This window comes from Danaus plexippus, chromosome 2, assembly GCF_018135715.1.
Source record: "Danaus plexippus chromosome 2, MEX_DaPlex, whole genome shotgun sequence".
In the NCBI taxonomy this organism is placed as follows: domain Eukaryota; kingdom Metazoa; phylum Arthropoda; class Insecta; order Lepidoptera; family Nymphalidae; genus Danaus; species Danaus plexippus.
The window spans coordinates 9,436,817-9,452,409 of record NC_083537.1 but is presented as its reverse complement, the minus strand read 5'-3'; the positions used below and the strand labels follow the sequence as shown (position 1 = coordinate 9,452,409).

General features: G+C 33.0%; 1 protein-coding gene and 1 long non-coding RNA gene across 3 annotated transcripts in view; one reads left to right on the top strand and one right to left on the bottom strand.

Moving 5' to 3' along the window:
- LOC116779426 (laminin subunit alpha lam-3) overlaps window positions 1-15,593 on the top strand; it is a 74,281-nt gene that overhangs the window by 34,515 nt on the left and 24,173 nt on the right. The window lies entirely within an intron of this gene.
- LOC133319347 (uncharacterized) lies at window positions 966-14,777 on the bottom strand. Its single transcript, XR_009752992.1, has 3 exons — window positions 14,532-14,777; window positions 14,336-14,457; window positions 966-1,160 (listed from the first exon to the last, which is right to left on the bottom strand). It is a non-coding gene; the product is annotated as an uncharacterized LOC133319347 (long non-coding RNA).

Sequence of the window (15,593 nt, the reverse complement as noted above, 5' to 3'; positions counted from 1 at the left end):
ATTGGCAACGCAACCGCAACATCTCTTACGTTGCAGATATCTTTGGGCAACGGCGACTACCTTTCATTAAGTAGGCCATTTGCTCATTAGCCACCTTTAAAAAAAATGTCTAAATGTTGGTCAGTTCAAAATTTACTGAAATTGTAAACAACATAAATGTTATACTCGTCCACCAATATATTAAATCTCAGGACATGTATTGACTCGTACAATGTTATAAGTAAACAAGTGCATAAGATATAGAGCTCAAACCGGTTAGCAATCTGCACGCATCTCTTAACAATCGCCATTGAGCTGCACCGGATATCCTGAACTGTCTCGTTACTGACTGAGCTTTTCAATCCACCCAATAAGGTATGATGGAAGACTTCAAAGACAATGACCGAAACTATTTACTTATCGAAGTTTCCATCTCGATAGCCATTGACGTTAATACAATTTAATTAAAAAAGCGCTATAAAATGTTTTATTACCTATTTGATATTCCGTTACTAGTTTTCTAACCGAGTTCGAGTCACGAGTTCTGGCCTTTAATTTATGACTGCACTTACAGTCTGACACTTACACGTAAATCTCTTCATTTACTTATATTTATGCAAAATATCTCTGTGGATATTTGGTAAATCTAAAAACAAAGAGTCGAGTAAATGTAAGTGTCTATAATGAATGTAGAGCATTGTCAATCACAATCAATAAACAGTCGCAGCGGCCTTCGTCAAACGGACCAGTTAGTGAGAACACAGGCAGAAACACATATGTTTCTTAGTTGGCAGGCAATTAATTTTCTTATTAGTACCAAGGCTGTGCTCGGGAAATAATTGTACCGTAACGACCACGACCACTAGATGAAATAGAAGCATTCAAACACAACTTTTAATTATAATTAACACATTATTAAAATACGTTGCTAATACCACGTACCAATGATTATGTTTTGTAGGGGTAACGATCATATTTTTTCAGCCTTCAGGTTTTGTGCATATTAAATTAAACGTACGGTCTTAATCTCCGGATTGTGGTTTAATTATGAACACTGTAATGAAGATTGAATCCAAAATTATTAATTTAAAAGTTCTCTTCTTTATTTCAACAATATTTTTATCGTGTATTAGCATCTTAAATTCCGGTGTGACGAAGCCGTATCGTTTTTTCTTCTTGCACTAAAACAAAAAAATAAATATAATATAAACAGAAATTCTTAATAATCTGTATTTTTAGTTAATTTATTGCTCTAAAAAAATGATGACTTAATGAAAACCTCTCAAACGTGTATGACTATTATTTGAGTTTTTTTTTTGCCATCGCTTAATTAAAGGGCCTCTATAAAATGTATTGAATATTTTTTTGATCTTATATTTTTTCCATTCTTTTGTTGTTACGCGGAACCTTAAAAACTGGTTTTTGAGAATTCTCAAGAATTTTCGTAAATTCAATTTTAATACGCGGAGTAAGCAATCTATTCCAGGAAGTAACTAATATTTTATATAGAACATTACTAAAATTCTTTCACAGGAGATCCAAGAAGCGTAAAAGATTTAATTCTAAAATATTTTAATATTATTTAGGGAAACCTTATATGACATTATGATCAGTTGAAATAATGTAAGCGATGTCATAACTCGTCTTGTCAAGAGTAGTAGTCCTTTTGTATTACTGAAAAAATTAAATAATATATTTGATTAAATATCTTGCTTTTAAATTATACTAGGGCACTAACCTCGGCTTCGCACGGGCTCTTTACAGAAAGTATAAAACAGTCTATTTAATTTTGAAAATTATTAAACTTATATTATGAAAACTTTCAAATGGTACGCCTGATTTAAATGATTTCAAAACTAATTTACAGAGACTGATGTAGGCTCGAAAAAGAGGTAATGTATTTCGATAAGACTTATTACGGTATTTACGTAAGCGGCTTTCCAATAAACGTTTTAGGAATGCCAATTTTTAAAAGATGTAAAATGGATATAGTATGATATCCTTAAGGTATAGACATATGCCACCGCGGACTTTTCCGTAGACCTATATAAGATATAGAATTGCACCATTTATTATTTTGTTATATCTCAAAGATATTAGACAGCGTTTTCGATAAAAGCTCTTAGATAGCTCATGTTTTCCCGACATCTTCAACAAATATCACAATCTGTTAATGTAAATACGAAAACTTAACAAATTATTTATTAAAACCTTCCTCCAGAATCACACTATCGAGTGGTGATACTTGTTTGATAATCGGTGCAGTAGTTTTTCCGTTAATCGCGAACAGACAGACAGACAGACGCGGCGAGAGACTTTGTTTTATAATATGTATATATTGATGATTTAAATATAGTGAAGCCTACTTGATGATTTTAATATAGAGTTAAATACTTAGACACAAGTCCATATAGGATTTTTTTTTCGTCTACATACACTATTTTAAAGCCTTAAGTCTGTTGGAATGTGAATCTTGGTACCTTAAGGTTATCTAATTAAAATATGTACTCGTAAATTTAGGATTGACTTTTTTTTCACCTGTATTTTGGTGATTGTAGTGTTCGTTAATAAAATGCATAACGTAATAACTTGCTGGTCAAACTAAACCTAAACCATGATACATGGCATCATATTTTTAAGTCGGTTATATTTTTATCACAATTATGTCATTAAGACTCGAGTATGAAAAACCTAAGGCATTAAGTCTTACAATTTTAATTCATGAGTATGTTTAAAGATAAAGTTGGCCTTGGACACCGATTATACAGACCTTCGATGTCTGTCAAATACAAAGTAGACAACAATACGATCGTTGATCATCCAAAAATACTTATCTCTGACTGAAGTCATCAGGTTTCATTGATCTCACTGACGTAACTCGATTCCAGCATCCGCAACAGTTTACACTCAGAGCGACAGTATTTTTATTTCAGTGATCAAATAAAGATAAGATTTGAACGTTTCCATACTATTTCTTCTCGTTTTGTTTTATTTTCTTGAGACGCCTGAGATAAAATATTTAAGAGTATTATGACAACATACAACAAACTAAATCACCCTAGAACGGTTGCAACACTGGAGGGACCTTAACGAGTGTCACGCGAATATATGCCTTACCGTTTATATCATAAGAGCTACGCGTGTCGCCGACCACCCGCAAGCCTTATCACACGTTATCAGAGCAATCTTGTAAATTAGTGGACACATACCGTTGTACTGCCCGTTAAGATGAACCTATATAGGTTTACCATTAGAATGTATCATGCTAAATAAATATAACAAAGACATTTACTTTGGCAGTCGACTAAGAGAACGTCAACTATTTATTCATTAAAACCAAACGATTAAACAAATATGAAACAGACATTGATTTTATAACACATTTATAAGATAACTTGAATTATTTTAATGTAATATTTACTATTTATAGCTCTTATTAAGTTTCAAGGTTCATTTACTGAGTCGAGTACTTTAATATAAAGAATATATTGTAAATAAAATTTTAATATCTATTTCTTTAACTAAATACTATTCTGTAAATCAAACTTGTGTAATGAAGCACTTTGTGGATATACAAATGTTAAACGGGAAATTAATATTGGAAAACTACAATTAAATGTATTTTATTAACTCTTAACTTCGATGTTCCTGATCACTTAGAGCGTTCTGTAATTATTTATTTTATTAAAATGTGTAAGTAATTTCGCACACTCTCGTTGCTCCAAATAAGGTTGCATAACGGTTTCCAGGATATAACTCGCATATAAAACAAGTTTGACACATAATCGTCAACGGAAGCATGTTGAAAAAGCGCATTTTTAGCATCCCAGAAGCGAACCCCGACGAAGAAATAAGATCGCGGCAAGCATAGCGGCTAGGCTGGCAGTTACCACGGTATAGCCGGCGTGCACGCACGCTGTGTGTTGAGGCACGCGTTACGAATTATCCGTTCATGGTGACCTATACGAGAGACTAAAGACATACATACATACTCTATTTAGATAATTATATACTTTAAATCGGATACGCTCTTACACAACAATCAATTCAATCTCGTTGTGTTAATTGTCAGCAATGATGTGAGATCAATCATCACATCAAGTTACCAATTTATGGATGCACATCAATCAGAGTGAGTCTAGTGCGAGAGATGGTGGGATGATGCGGTGGCTTGTGGTGGTGTTGGCCTTAGTGCTGGTTGTGGAAGCTGCAGGTCCGCGTCGATGTGCTGGTCGTCTCGCTCGGGAGAGATTGAAAGCGGCTGAAAAGATCAGGGATAAGAGGTTCTATCTGTTCTGCTGCACCTCCCCGTGCGCCAGCCCTCATCGACGTAGCCGTCCACCGCCCACCACCAGGCGATACCAACCCTTCCACAAAACGTGGTACGGTCTCAAACACGGTACGCAACATTTTAATACTCAAAATCTAACACTTTATTAACTCCAGTTTTACTCAAGACTTCGTTTGACCTGATTGTTACTTGTCGCGTACTTAGGAGCTATATGATTTATTCAAATTTATTTTAATTTTAAAATGTTTACGCAGGGCCGTACGATTTTATTATTATTAGCGACACTTAAAATGAAATCACCTGTAACGAGTTATGTTTTGATTTCGGTTCATCACCCGAGATATTCTGTTGTAAATTGATTTTTTAATGTCAGATGCCGAAAACACTTCTAATGATAATATCACCTGTCGTTCATAAAACTTCGTGTTTTACTGTTTGTATAACCCTTCCTATTTATATGACACACAAAGTTTAATGCTGGCACTGTTAAAAGTGATATAATAGGTCTACGTGACTATTATTATTTTCTTAAAAAATGTAAGGTTTTGATCAATATCCGTCATATAATAAATGAAATAGTGTGATTTATAGAAATTCAATTAAAAAAACATCGAACGAAGATTTATAAGATTTGAGGAATACACATGTAATATGTGAGTAATAGAACGCTGACAAATAATAATTAAAATGTTGCCGAACAGGATTATTACGGAAGCAGAAAGCAAATTATTATATTTAGAGTTTTAATTTAACGAACGCATGTATTTTTTTTTTTTTGGTTTTTGCCATCAGGGCCCCAAAAAGAAACAATTTTTCGCACTTGTACTGGCAAGACAAGGTGTTTCATTGAGTAATTAGATTTTTTGACAAAAAAAATAACTTTAGACATTTAGATAAAATTAATTACAATCTGCAATCTAATTATCAATCAATAAAATATATACACCTACAAGAATAAACTCCATCCAACGGAACTCCAAAATCAAGAGCGTGATCTTTACAACCAGACCCAGGTTATCTAAATAACAGGTCAATGAACCTTAGATATTTGAATCGGTGCCAAAACTCATTCATGAATCGAGCTGATAGTCCAATCGGGTTATTGGAACGGATTGGAGATAAGCTGACCTCATCGGCCGAAATAGAAACCGCCTTATTTGGATGCGCAAAAAGCGTTCGCTATATTTATTATCTCAGTAATGAGGCTTTGTGGTGTCCGCCTCGTGCCTCTTTGATGGATTTTAAGTTGGATTAATTTAGGTTTAAGAGCCTCTGCTCCCCGAACGGGTCTATCTCCAGCTAAAAGGTTTCATCACTATATATAAGCCTTCTCAAATTATATTAACAGCGGGAAAGTATTGAATAATTTACAAAAATACAAACTTAAACGTATAATGTTCAGTTTGGATCGTTGAAGGCGTACGAAATGATTTAATAGCCTTAAATTATAGCAAAAAACGTAACACACAGATCGATGGAAAAAAAAGCTCAACAGCCTTCAACTTTTGACATGTAACATGAACCTATAATAAGGTTTTTTATAATGATGGCTCAATACCAGTATAGAATTATAGAAATTTTATTTTAAATTTACTAAAATAATTCTATACATTTATATAGGAATTATAACATAAACTACATACATACATATTACATCGCCAACACTATGTTCTTAATTAAATCATCGAAAGATCCTGTTTATTAAAATGAATTTTCATTAAAACGTTACCTTTAATTTTATAGTTCTTAACAAGTTTCAAACACTCTACATGAATTAATTCTAATATCTCTAGGCTGTACATTGCCACCTCGTGATATGTCTGATCAAATTAAACATTGTCAGATATGTATAACAAAAAGTATAAAATAGTTACAAAAAATTATTAGATATCTTGATATCATTACAAAGAAATAATTAGATATCTCGATATCATTACACAGAAACAAAAGAGCTTTAAAGTACTTCATGTGAACTAGGTGACACCATGCAGAAAGACTTTAGATATCAATGAGCCTCTAAATGTAAAAAGACCGGCTTGTGACGTGCTGTGATCGATCACTCATCAATCGGGCAACAGGAACACGCGAATCCCAACAATGAAGCTATAAATATCTTATTAGAAGGGAATAATAAACCCCAGGTGGAGATCTCGGACACAACGATTCGGGTCATTGCAGCATTCAAAAATAAGAACAAAATAAAAAAAATGATTTCTTTGTGTTGTTGTTGATGAAGTTACTGAAAGGATCTCTTTTCGTAATATGTCAACTAATATTATATATTTAGGAAGAACTAGACAAAAAACAATTCTTATACTACAACAGTTTAGCTAACTTGAATTTTTTTTTTTCAAATGTTACCAAAATATCTGCGTAAGATTTGGTCCAACATCAACTATCTGTCGTCGTTAGTAGATAAGGGATTTAAGATAATCCTTTCAGACAAATCAGTTCTTATATTTACATAATAATCAAAAAATGTCTCCATCACGACACGGTTAGACCTCAAGGGCTGATAAAAAGTAATCTTGATGGAATTAGTGTTCTCAATCAACTGGTCGCGTTTATCAATCGCTTGCTCTGTGTTTACGGAAATTGTATGGCAACATCTAGGGTTGATACTATATTTTTTTATAAAATCACTCTTACTGAAATATGTCTTAATTAAAAAATAAAACATTCGTCTTTTTAGGAATATATATGTATATAAAATATGAAGAAAACGATTTTATAATTTTGTTTTTTTTTTTCATTTCATATGCACAGAGTATTTACACATCTTACATTTAAAAAACTTTATAGGAAGGTAGCCGTTTGACGGGATTTTTAAATAGTTCTTACATTATTTAATCATTATGCACACTTATATTAACTTAATTTTAAAAAAAGAATATTTTTAGAATAACAAAATGGTTATGTCTTCTATAACAGCCCTAGATCCAATTCCACCTCAGAACCGGTGCGACCAGCCATGCATGCTGTCAGAATCTGACCCGAGTAAAATATTCAACGGGAAGTATTTATCGATACGCCACATCACTATTGATGCATTGTTTCAATCCGCACATCACTAGGCCCGACTCAGCCCTTTGTCGATAAATCAAACCGTCGTGGTGTCGCCGTCAGCTGCTTTTATTGACAACATTGTTTATACCATATCTTGTACAAACATAATTAAAGTTTACTTTTACAGTTCATTTTTATATTGCCATTGCATTTCACTCAATATAAGCTGTAAGCTTTTTGGTTTCTATTCAAAAATATAAAATATGCCTAGATTTTATAACAAAGAAACTACAGGACTGATAGTAAAACCTTATTAGTAATTGAATGATGCCAATAATAGCTGATTATCATAATGTATGCGCGCTAATTATCCAACGTGCTCTCCGCGTTTCTGTGAAAAGGTCAGTGGCAGCGGAAAACCTTTCAGTGAAATAATTCTCACTGAGTTACCCTCACTTCCTACGTGCAACAACAAAATACAATATATCGTAGACTTCTCACATATGTGTGTTAATTCTAAACATATGTGTGAGGGTTTTCTTTGTGAGAAGAACTTTAATAACATCGCTATAATAATAATTTTTTTGGTACTTAAAAAACCCTTATTGATTCACCATTTTGTTAGTTTTTGCTAAATTGTTTTAAATGATAAATATTGATTGACGAACAAAGAGTTCGTTTAACATTAATAAAATCGTTCCGTCCCTCATTCAATGAGTGTAGCATTCGTGATAAAACTACAATAAACGTTTAAAACTGAGATGCGCACATTGTTCCAGACGACTATCGTATAGAGAAAGTAGGTTGAAATAAAGAGTTGGGATGGCACGCCCTGTTCACGTACCTTGGTACATCACAATGAATGCCATTGCGTATTTGTCGAGAATAGAAAGATAATAGCTTACACTCTAAAAAGAATAAAGAGAGACACATCACATGTTATAATAATAGACACGTCCGGAACGAATGCCGAGCTGTTTTCACCATCACGCCTTATGTATAAAGCGAAGTTCCCGTGTACCATAGATCATGGTTAATTGTTTAATTCAATACACTCACCCTCGTGCACGCATACAATGCGCCGTTGTGGGAGTTATATCTCAATCGAAGTAACAACTGTTGCCTCCCAAAGGACTCATTCAGCTCGTCATTTGAACCGCGACCCGTGGGTCAGCTATAACCCCGGGTTTTTGGTCAATAATCAGTACCGCAACAAAGCGCTCGTTCCGACGGATAAGCGGGAAAAGATGAAGCCTCATGACAGGACCTCCTGACGTGAGGTCGTTGTACCAAAATGAGATTTAAATTTGTTACAGCTAGTAAAAAAATAGTCACGTTAGTGCTCTGATAATTTTAATAGAAACGTTCGATGTAAATATATTTCATAACATAAGTAGATAAAACATAAAATTTAAAATCATTTCTTTTGCAGGTAGAACGGTGTTCAGACTTATCCTAAAAAGATAATAAGATTATATTATGTGTTGGTGGAACTCGATTCTTTAAATTTAACAGATCATATAACCGCCAGCAAATAGTTTAATAGATATTCATTACTAGTATGTATAACAAAACGTAACGTTGTCTATTTCACTCTTATAATCAATCATCAAAAAGTTATAAAGCAACAATACTTCTGTGATAAATTAATTAAATTAAAAAAAACCCACGCATTAATTCTCATATTACGACTGTACTGGTGTGCGTGAGCACTTAATTGGTTAATAACTAATACGCTAAAAACGCCTACGCACCTTTTTTGAATGGGCTAAAGTTTTTACTCTACTTGACCACATAAACCACAAGAAAACTGATTTTGAAAAAAAAAACAAAACTTAAAGCACCTCTCTTTTTGCGTCGCAAGTTAAAAATATTATTTCAGATCATTTTTAGTAAACGGAAAAATCCAATTACTTTTTCACACTACGAAATCCATCTGTTCAGTAGCCAATAGCAATTACAAAATATACAAAAAAAAATTAAATGTATATGTTTCACGTATTTCAAAAGTTATTAAATAAAACTCATATTACATTAATATATGAGGAATATTTTATGTTCCTACAATGTCAAAGTGATCAAGTCGTATTTATTCCGAACGCGTATTATTCTAGTTACGAAGTGGCTCAGTGCTAGTAACATGCATGACTAGGAGCCTCCTGAGAAAACATTCCGTAGTCATTCACATGACTACACCAGCCGTCCTAAAGATATGATCTACATTTAACTACACCTTATCCCCAGACGCCACTCATACTGATTCGTAATTCGAAATTCAATTTCTATATTAAATTCAATATACCCATCTATCTGTCTCAAATGCGGATACATAGTAGAGTCATGGTAATATTTAGCGCATTCTCATTCCGCCAAACTCGGAACGACTCAGACGCTCGATGTGGGTCACTCATCGAATAAAAACATCCTGGGTTATATCAATTTTGTTTCACAAAACTGTCAGACATAAATTGCTCTCAATTCTATGAATAAATTGAAGCATACATTTAGGTAATTGTATAAGTATAGACGAATTGTGCAAGAGTATTAAAAGTAAACGGGCGGCTTAACGCGATAAATTGGTGAGATTTGGAGTCTAATCTTGTAAGCATAGACACATTAATAACACAAGAATTTGATAAAAAGGAAATCTTAATCTTTCACATGTTAATCGTCGGGAAAAAAAAAAGAAAAATAAGTTAGCAATTTTTCATTGTTATAAAATTATCTTCATGTAGGGTGAGTACACATAAAAATATATTACAGAGAAGATGTCGTGAAGACGATACAAGAGGTATTGTTTGTCCTTATATGATAAAACTACGCGCTTAAAATTCTTTTCAGGGAAATTTTTTTTAAAAGTTTTAAGGCTTGTTGTCGATTATACTTTTATGTTTTTTGGTGGTTTAATTCCATTCGTTCGTTTTGTTAAATATTTTCGCCGAATGTGGCATATGAATTGTAATTTATTGTTTTTGTTTTATCATTAAATTAATACCGACGTGGAATGGATGTGACGAGCTGATAAGAAAAAATAAAGAAAAAAATAGCTTCCTGGCCGTATTCAGGTTGCTATTTACAAATGTTTGTAATAACTCAATACCCCGCTACATAATAATCACTTGTCTAGTGTTTAACAAAACATAAAAGCTACTGCGAATTCTTTTGTATCTAAAAGGACTTTAAATAATTCACATTCATCAATTGCCATCAAAAGCTTAAATATTCAATTAATTTATATCTGTCGCCGTTCCAATAACGTGTTTTAGCACTTTACTTCTTAACAGTTTTGTTTTATGCGCACTAGTTTCGCCCGCGGCGCGCCCTGATTGCCAGCGGACCAATAACACAGCATAATTCTCGTTATTAATTCAGCTTCATAATAAACATTCCATCTAATACTACCCCTTGCGCATTTATGCATTTATTTTGCTATTTTAACACTTACTATTTCAAAAATTAAAATTTTTAATTAAGACAAGAATGAGAGGAATGTTTAAGAAGTCTCTGTAATTATCACATTAATAGTTTTTATCCGATTTTATGTTAAGGATAAACGTACGAGTATAATGGCCTTCATAAACGTACGAGTATCTCTCATCCTCGTCATCATTATTTGTTGTTTGCTCTTAAATGTCTCATATACACAATTCTATGTTTGTTAAGTACTTGAAGGATTACTTGGAGAACATTAATATCCAAAACTAACCTCTCGCCACTTAACAAGTTTCACAATCTTTAATGGCATATGAAAATAACGATAGCTGTGTTCCACAAAAATTGTTCTGAGCCACTAGACAGATTCAGACACTTTTTGTTTTTTTGTTCCTTGGATTAAATTTTTTACCTGCTTGTAGTTTTAAACATTGAAATTTTAGCACTAAATTTTAGATTAAATAATTTAATATGTATTATTTTTTTTATTTAGAGAAGGATCCGCAAGGATTGACTTTTCGTCTCATGTGTAGTAGTCATTTATAATGAAGTAACTGTTAAAATCTCTTCTCTTTAAATACAGGATTCAGTAAAATATACCTATACTTGTTATCGGGACAATGTTGCAATTTTAACTTTGTCTAAAATAATTATGAAATTGATTAATATATTTTGCATATTTTTTTCAAGGAGAATTGATAAGTTTAAGTTAGGTTAGTTTTAGGTTTTAGGCAAACAGTATTTCTTTGCTAATATAGTTATAATAACAGCCTTAAAGTAAAGTGGCGATATAAAACCCAGACCACACGAACGAACAATACCACTAAAGTGTTTTGTGGTATTTATTATACTCATTTGAATAGAGAATGCATCTAATGAATTCCAAATGCAGGAAGAATTTACTAACAGTCACCAGGTTGGATGCACAGTATAAGGATGAGAATACACTACGGCTTCGAGAGTAAATATATAGAATTTTATTTTAAAGACAATCAAACTCCTCTTAATACTATCAACAGACTCAATTAGGCAAGTTTTTTTTGTTCTAGAACTTGTCCTCCCACGTTTGTGTGGACCTATCTTTAATTTCGTTTCGAAGTCGTACATAGCCATCATTTCATAACAAGATGTTTCATTATAAAATATTTGTTAAATGCAAATCAAATGTAATGTAGTAATAACGTCAACAAAAACGTTATCATCTGTTCATAAATCATACTTTATTTAAAACACAAGAAATCTCATTGAGTGCGATTATGACCTCATAGTGCTAGGTTGATGGAAGTCATGTTTGAAATATCTCAAAACAAATCATTTCATTTTTGTTATTAATATTCTGATACATTCACGTTAGTTGATCAACAAAAAACATCTGCAGTAACAAAATAATTTATGAAAAACAATTAATACGATAAAAGACTTTACAATTGAATTCTGAACACTGATTAAATGAGAGATCTTTGTTCCGTTCCTTGCAAATTGCCACAAGCTGAATTTGAATTCTCTGCCTCCTTCATACACTGTACACTTGATTGATTGTACACCCAGCTCCTCGCCTCCAGATCAAGCAGCGATTATGCAAACTAATGTCTTCATATAAATATGAATACTACACAGCTATCTATATAATGGTCTGATCAAATGATTAACTGCCACCAACGGCACTCGCTCCTACGCCGACGGCGATTCTTATTACTTGCTACTAATAGGAACAAAAGTAAACAGAGAGTTCTATTTGGGCACGTATTATAAGTGAGAACTATTAGTTTTATTATTCAGATGTTAAGTGAAAGTCGTCAGTGTTAATAAAAAAGATATCTCCAGACTACCTTCATTGTCTCAGCGATGTAAGTCGAGGACAAAATTGGCGTTTAATGTATTTTAAGCAAAAAGTAACGTCGTTGCTAGTTGGGAGTACTGTTATTAGCTACTTTATGTTGGCCGTATCTCGAATGAAACCGTCGTGAATTCTAACAAGATGTTTATGTGCACGCAACATCGGTATTAACTAATAGCAGACTATCAAATCAATAATTTTACATTTCTCATTATTTCTTTATGTAAATAAAATAATTTGAAACGCAAAGATGTATTAATGGTAACATAATTTTACTGTTTGACGATGAAATAGTTTGAGAACTTTATATTTACCAAAAACGTATTGAGTTGTTTACATTAAACAGAATACCAAAAACTGTAAACTATTATTACTATTAACTTTGTTAGTTCCAATCTAAAATTGTCATTAGTAATTCACATTAAATTTATAGCTATTTTTCTCTTAATGAATAGACAACTCCGAGCTTAATTTATATTAATAGATATGTTTAAATCCACTTGGAAAGTATTCCTAAATCAGTAGCGATTCTATAAATCTCGGTTGACTGTGAAGTAAATTAAGTGGCCATTAAATTAAAGGTAAGCGTAAGTCGATAACGAGAAAGGTTGGAGTGCAGTGAACACGTCACGTAAGTTGGATAGCTGGGGTAGATATAAATTAAAACAAAGACCGTTTGATGAATATTCAAAAAAGAGAGAAAGACTAAGAAAAACAGACTCAAATAAGATCCGTCCATTACAATTTAAAGTTGTCTAGCGTTGTTCAAAACAGCGTCTAATTTATTTCAACTAATTTGATTAGTGGCAGACATTCTTCGGTGGTATCGGATGAGCTTTTTGTTTTATTTATAACGTCTATTAGACTCCGTGCGTGATGGATGCGGCGATCAGCTCGGATCATTTTATTTTTATATCTATAGCTTGAATGCCAGATAGCATAAGGTGCGAGTGTTTGAAATGTGTCCTGCATACAACATTCATAACAGAAATCTGTATGGACATGAACGACCTTTGAGTTTTCTGGTCGTGTTATGCAATGTACCAGAATATAGGACAAACTTGTTTTTGTTTTAATAATTCTGAATATTATCATACTTCTTTGTTCGCGTCGTATATCCCTTCACTCATTACACACGCACCATTATCTTATCGCTGGACATTTCTCAAATTCAAATTCCGTCAACGGTCAAACTAATTATGTATGGTGTCAAATTGGTCGAAGCATAACAATAATGAGATAAAATGAATTGCATCATCGATGTCCCCAATCTAGGAGACGCTGGCCTGATCGATTCGACGGGCTTTGCTCTAACGCCCCGACAAGGTAAACCAAACAAGACATAACCTTCGTCGATCTAATATCTTAATAGGACCACATAGAGCTCAATTTTAATTGATATCCAATAGACGACAGTAAAATATTTGGCAAAACGCGTATGGTGTGACAAATTGATCGTGTAATTAATTGGATTTGAAAAAAAAGTGATTGCGCTGGACAAATCTATCGGCTGGAGGGATAAGTGTTGAAGGAAAATTAATCGTAATTTTATGTACTCGTGTAGATTTATTGGTTAGCATTAAATCAATGGAGCCTTGTAAACGGTACTAGTACTTTTTTATAGAAGCTCTCTTGTTCAGGGCGCGCCTACAAGGCTTACAAAGTTTTTGTACTTACGTCAGCGTGCTCGCACGAATTCGTCTGGGAGCGGCTGTTTTAAATAAGACTTTATAAAACTAATAAGATGTTAATCCTTACTCCAACAATTTATTCACATTGATTAGACGTACCGTTAATCTGCGCTTGTTCCATTTAACTTGAATCGCTTCTGGTTCACGGTGTACGAGAAAATTATGTTGTCTTTCTGATGTCAGTGCCCAATTCTGATGTCTTTACAACCGACACATCAACTCTGAAAGAAACAACAAAGTCGTTTAGTTTGTGACCAACACATTACATTACTATATATAAAATTATTTCACTAACTTAAATTCTCCGTTACTATTCTATAATTATATATATTTTCCAATGTTCTGCCAATTGACTGGCTGTAGTAGGTCAGATGGTGAGATGGCGGCCGGTGGTACCGTCACTTTAGGCTGGCGAGTTTCGTGCTCGATGTTCGAGATAAAGGGAATTGTGAAATTACAAGTATAGGCGTGACTTAGAATGCTTCTAATTGACGGCTCTGCTTGTTCCAAATCTTAATCGTAAGCTTTAGGCCGTGTTCACCTGACAACGCGATCTGTTATTGAAATATTACATAAGAACCAGCCGAAATATTTGCCATTTTATTATCAATTAAGCAATTTTCGTTTATTTATATTAATGATGCTATTAAAACCAAGTCAATAAATCTTTGGTTAATTTCTGAATTCTCAAGAACATAGTTGAAATTCTTTTCGCAGTGGTAAGCTATGTTAATAGTTGAAATCTGAGAAGCCATTTATTACCCAGCATTCATTTGTAAGATATTTATAGTGACTTTAAAGACCTTCATTACAGATCTATTTTAATGGATCCATTATATATATTTGTTATAAATTTTATCGCCTCTATGAAAGTACCAGGTGGATACCTTCTACATAAAATTTAATTTACATTTTACTCTTGTTACCCCAGTTTTGTGTCGACTGGTTTCCGTAAACATTTATATAATAAACTAAATACAATACAAGTTTCCTTTATTGAAACACTCATAAATATCTATCTACATAGAATAAGACAGAGACTCCCAAAAGTTTTAATCTAAGGCCCGTTAGCTTTGTATAACTGTAGCCTTAGAAATCTGTTTGGAATCAAATAACTCTGAAGGGATTAAAAATAGTTTATATATAAGTTTGCTGTGGGGATACTCTGTGGTCCGTCTGTGATGAATTGTATTTCATTGATGGTGCTTATATCGAAAAATTCATGTAATTTTTCAAGTAACGCAATTCTTTAAAACGAATTAGCAATAAATTGGAGTTGTATTAAACTGATTTTTAATAATGTTTTATTTTATACCTTTATACGTGCCCAGAATTCAAATATTAAATGCAAAAAAAA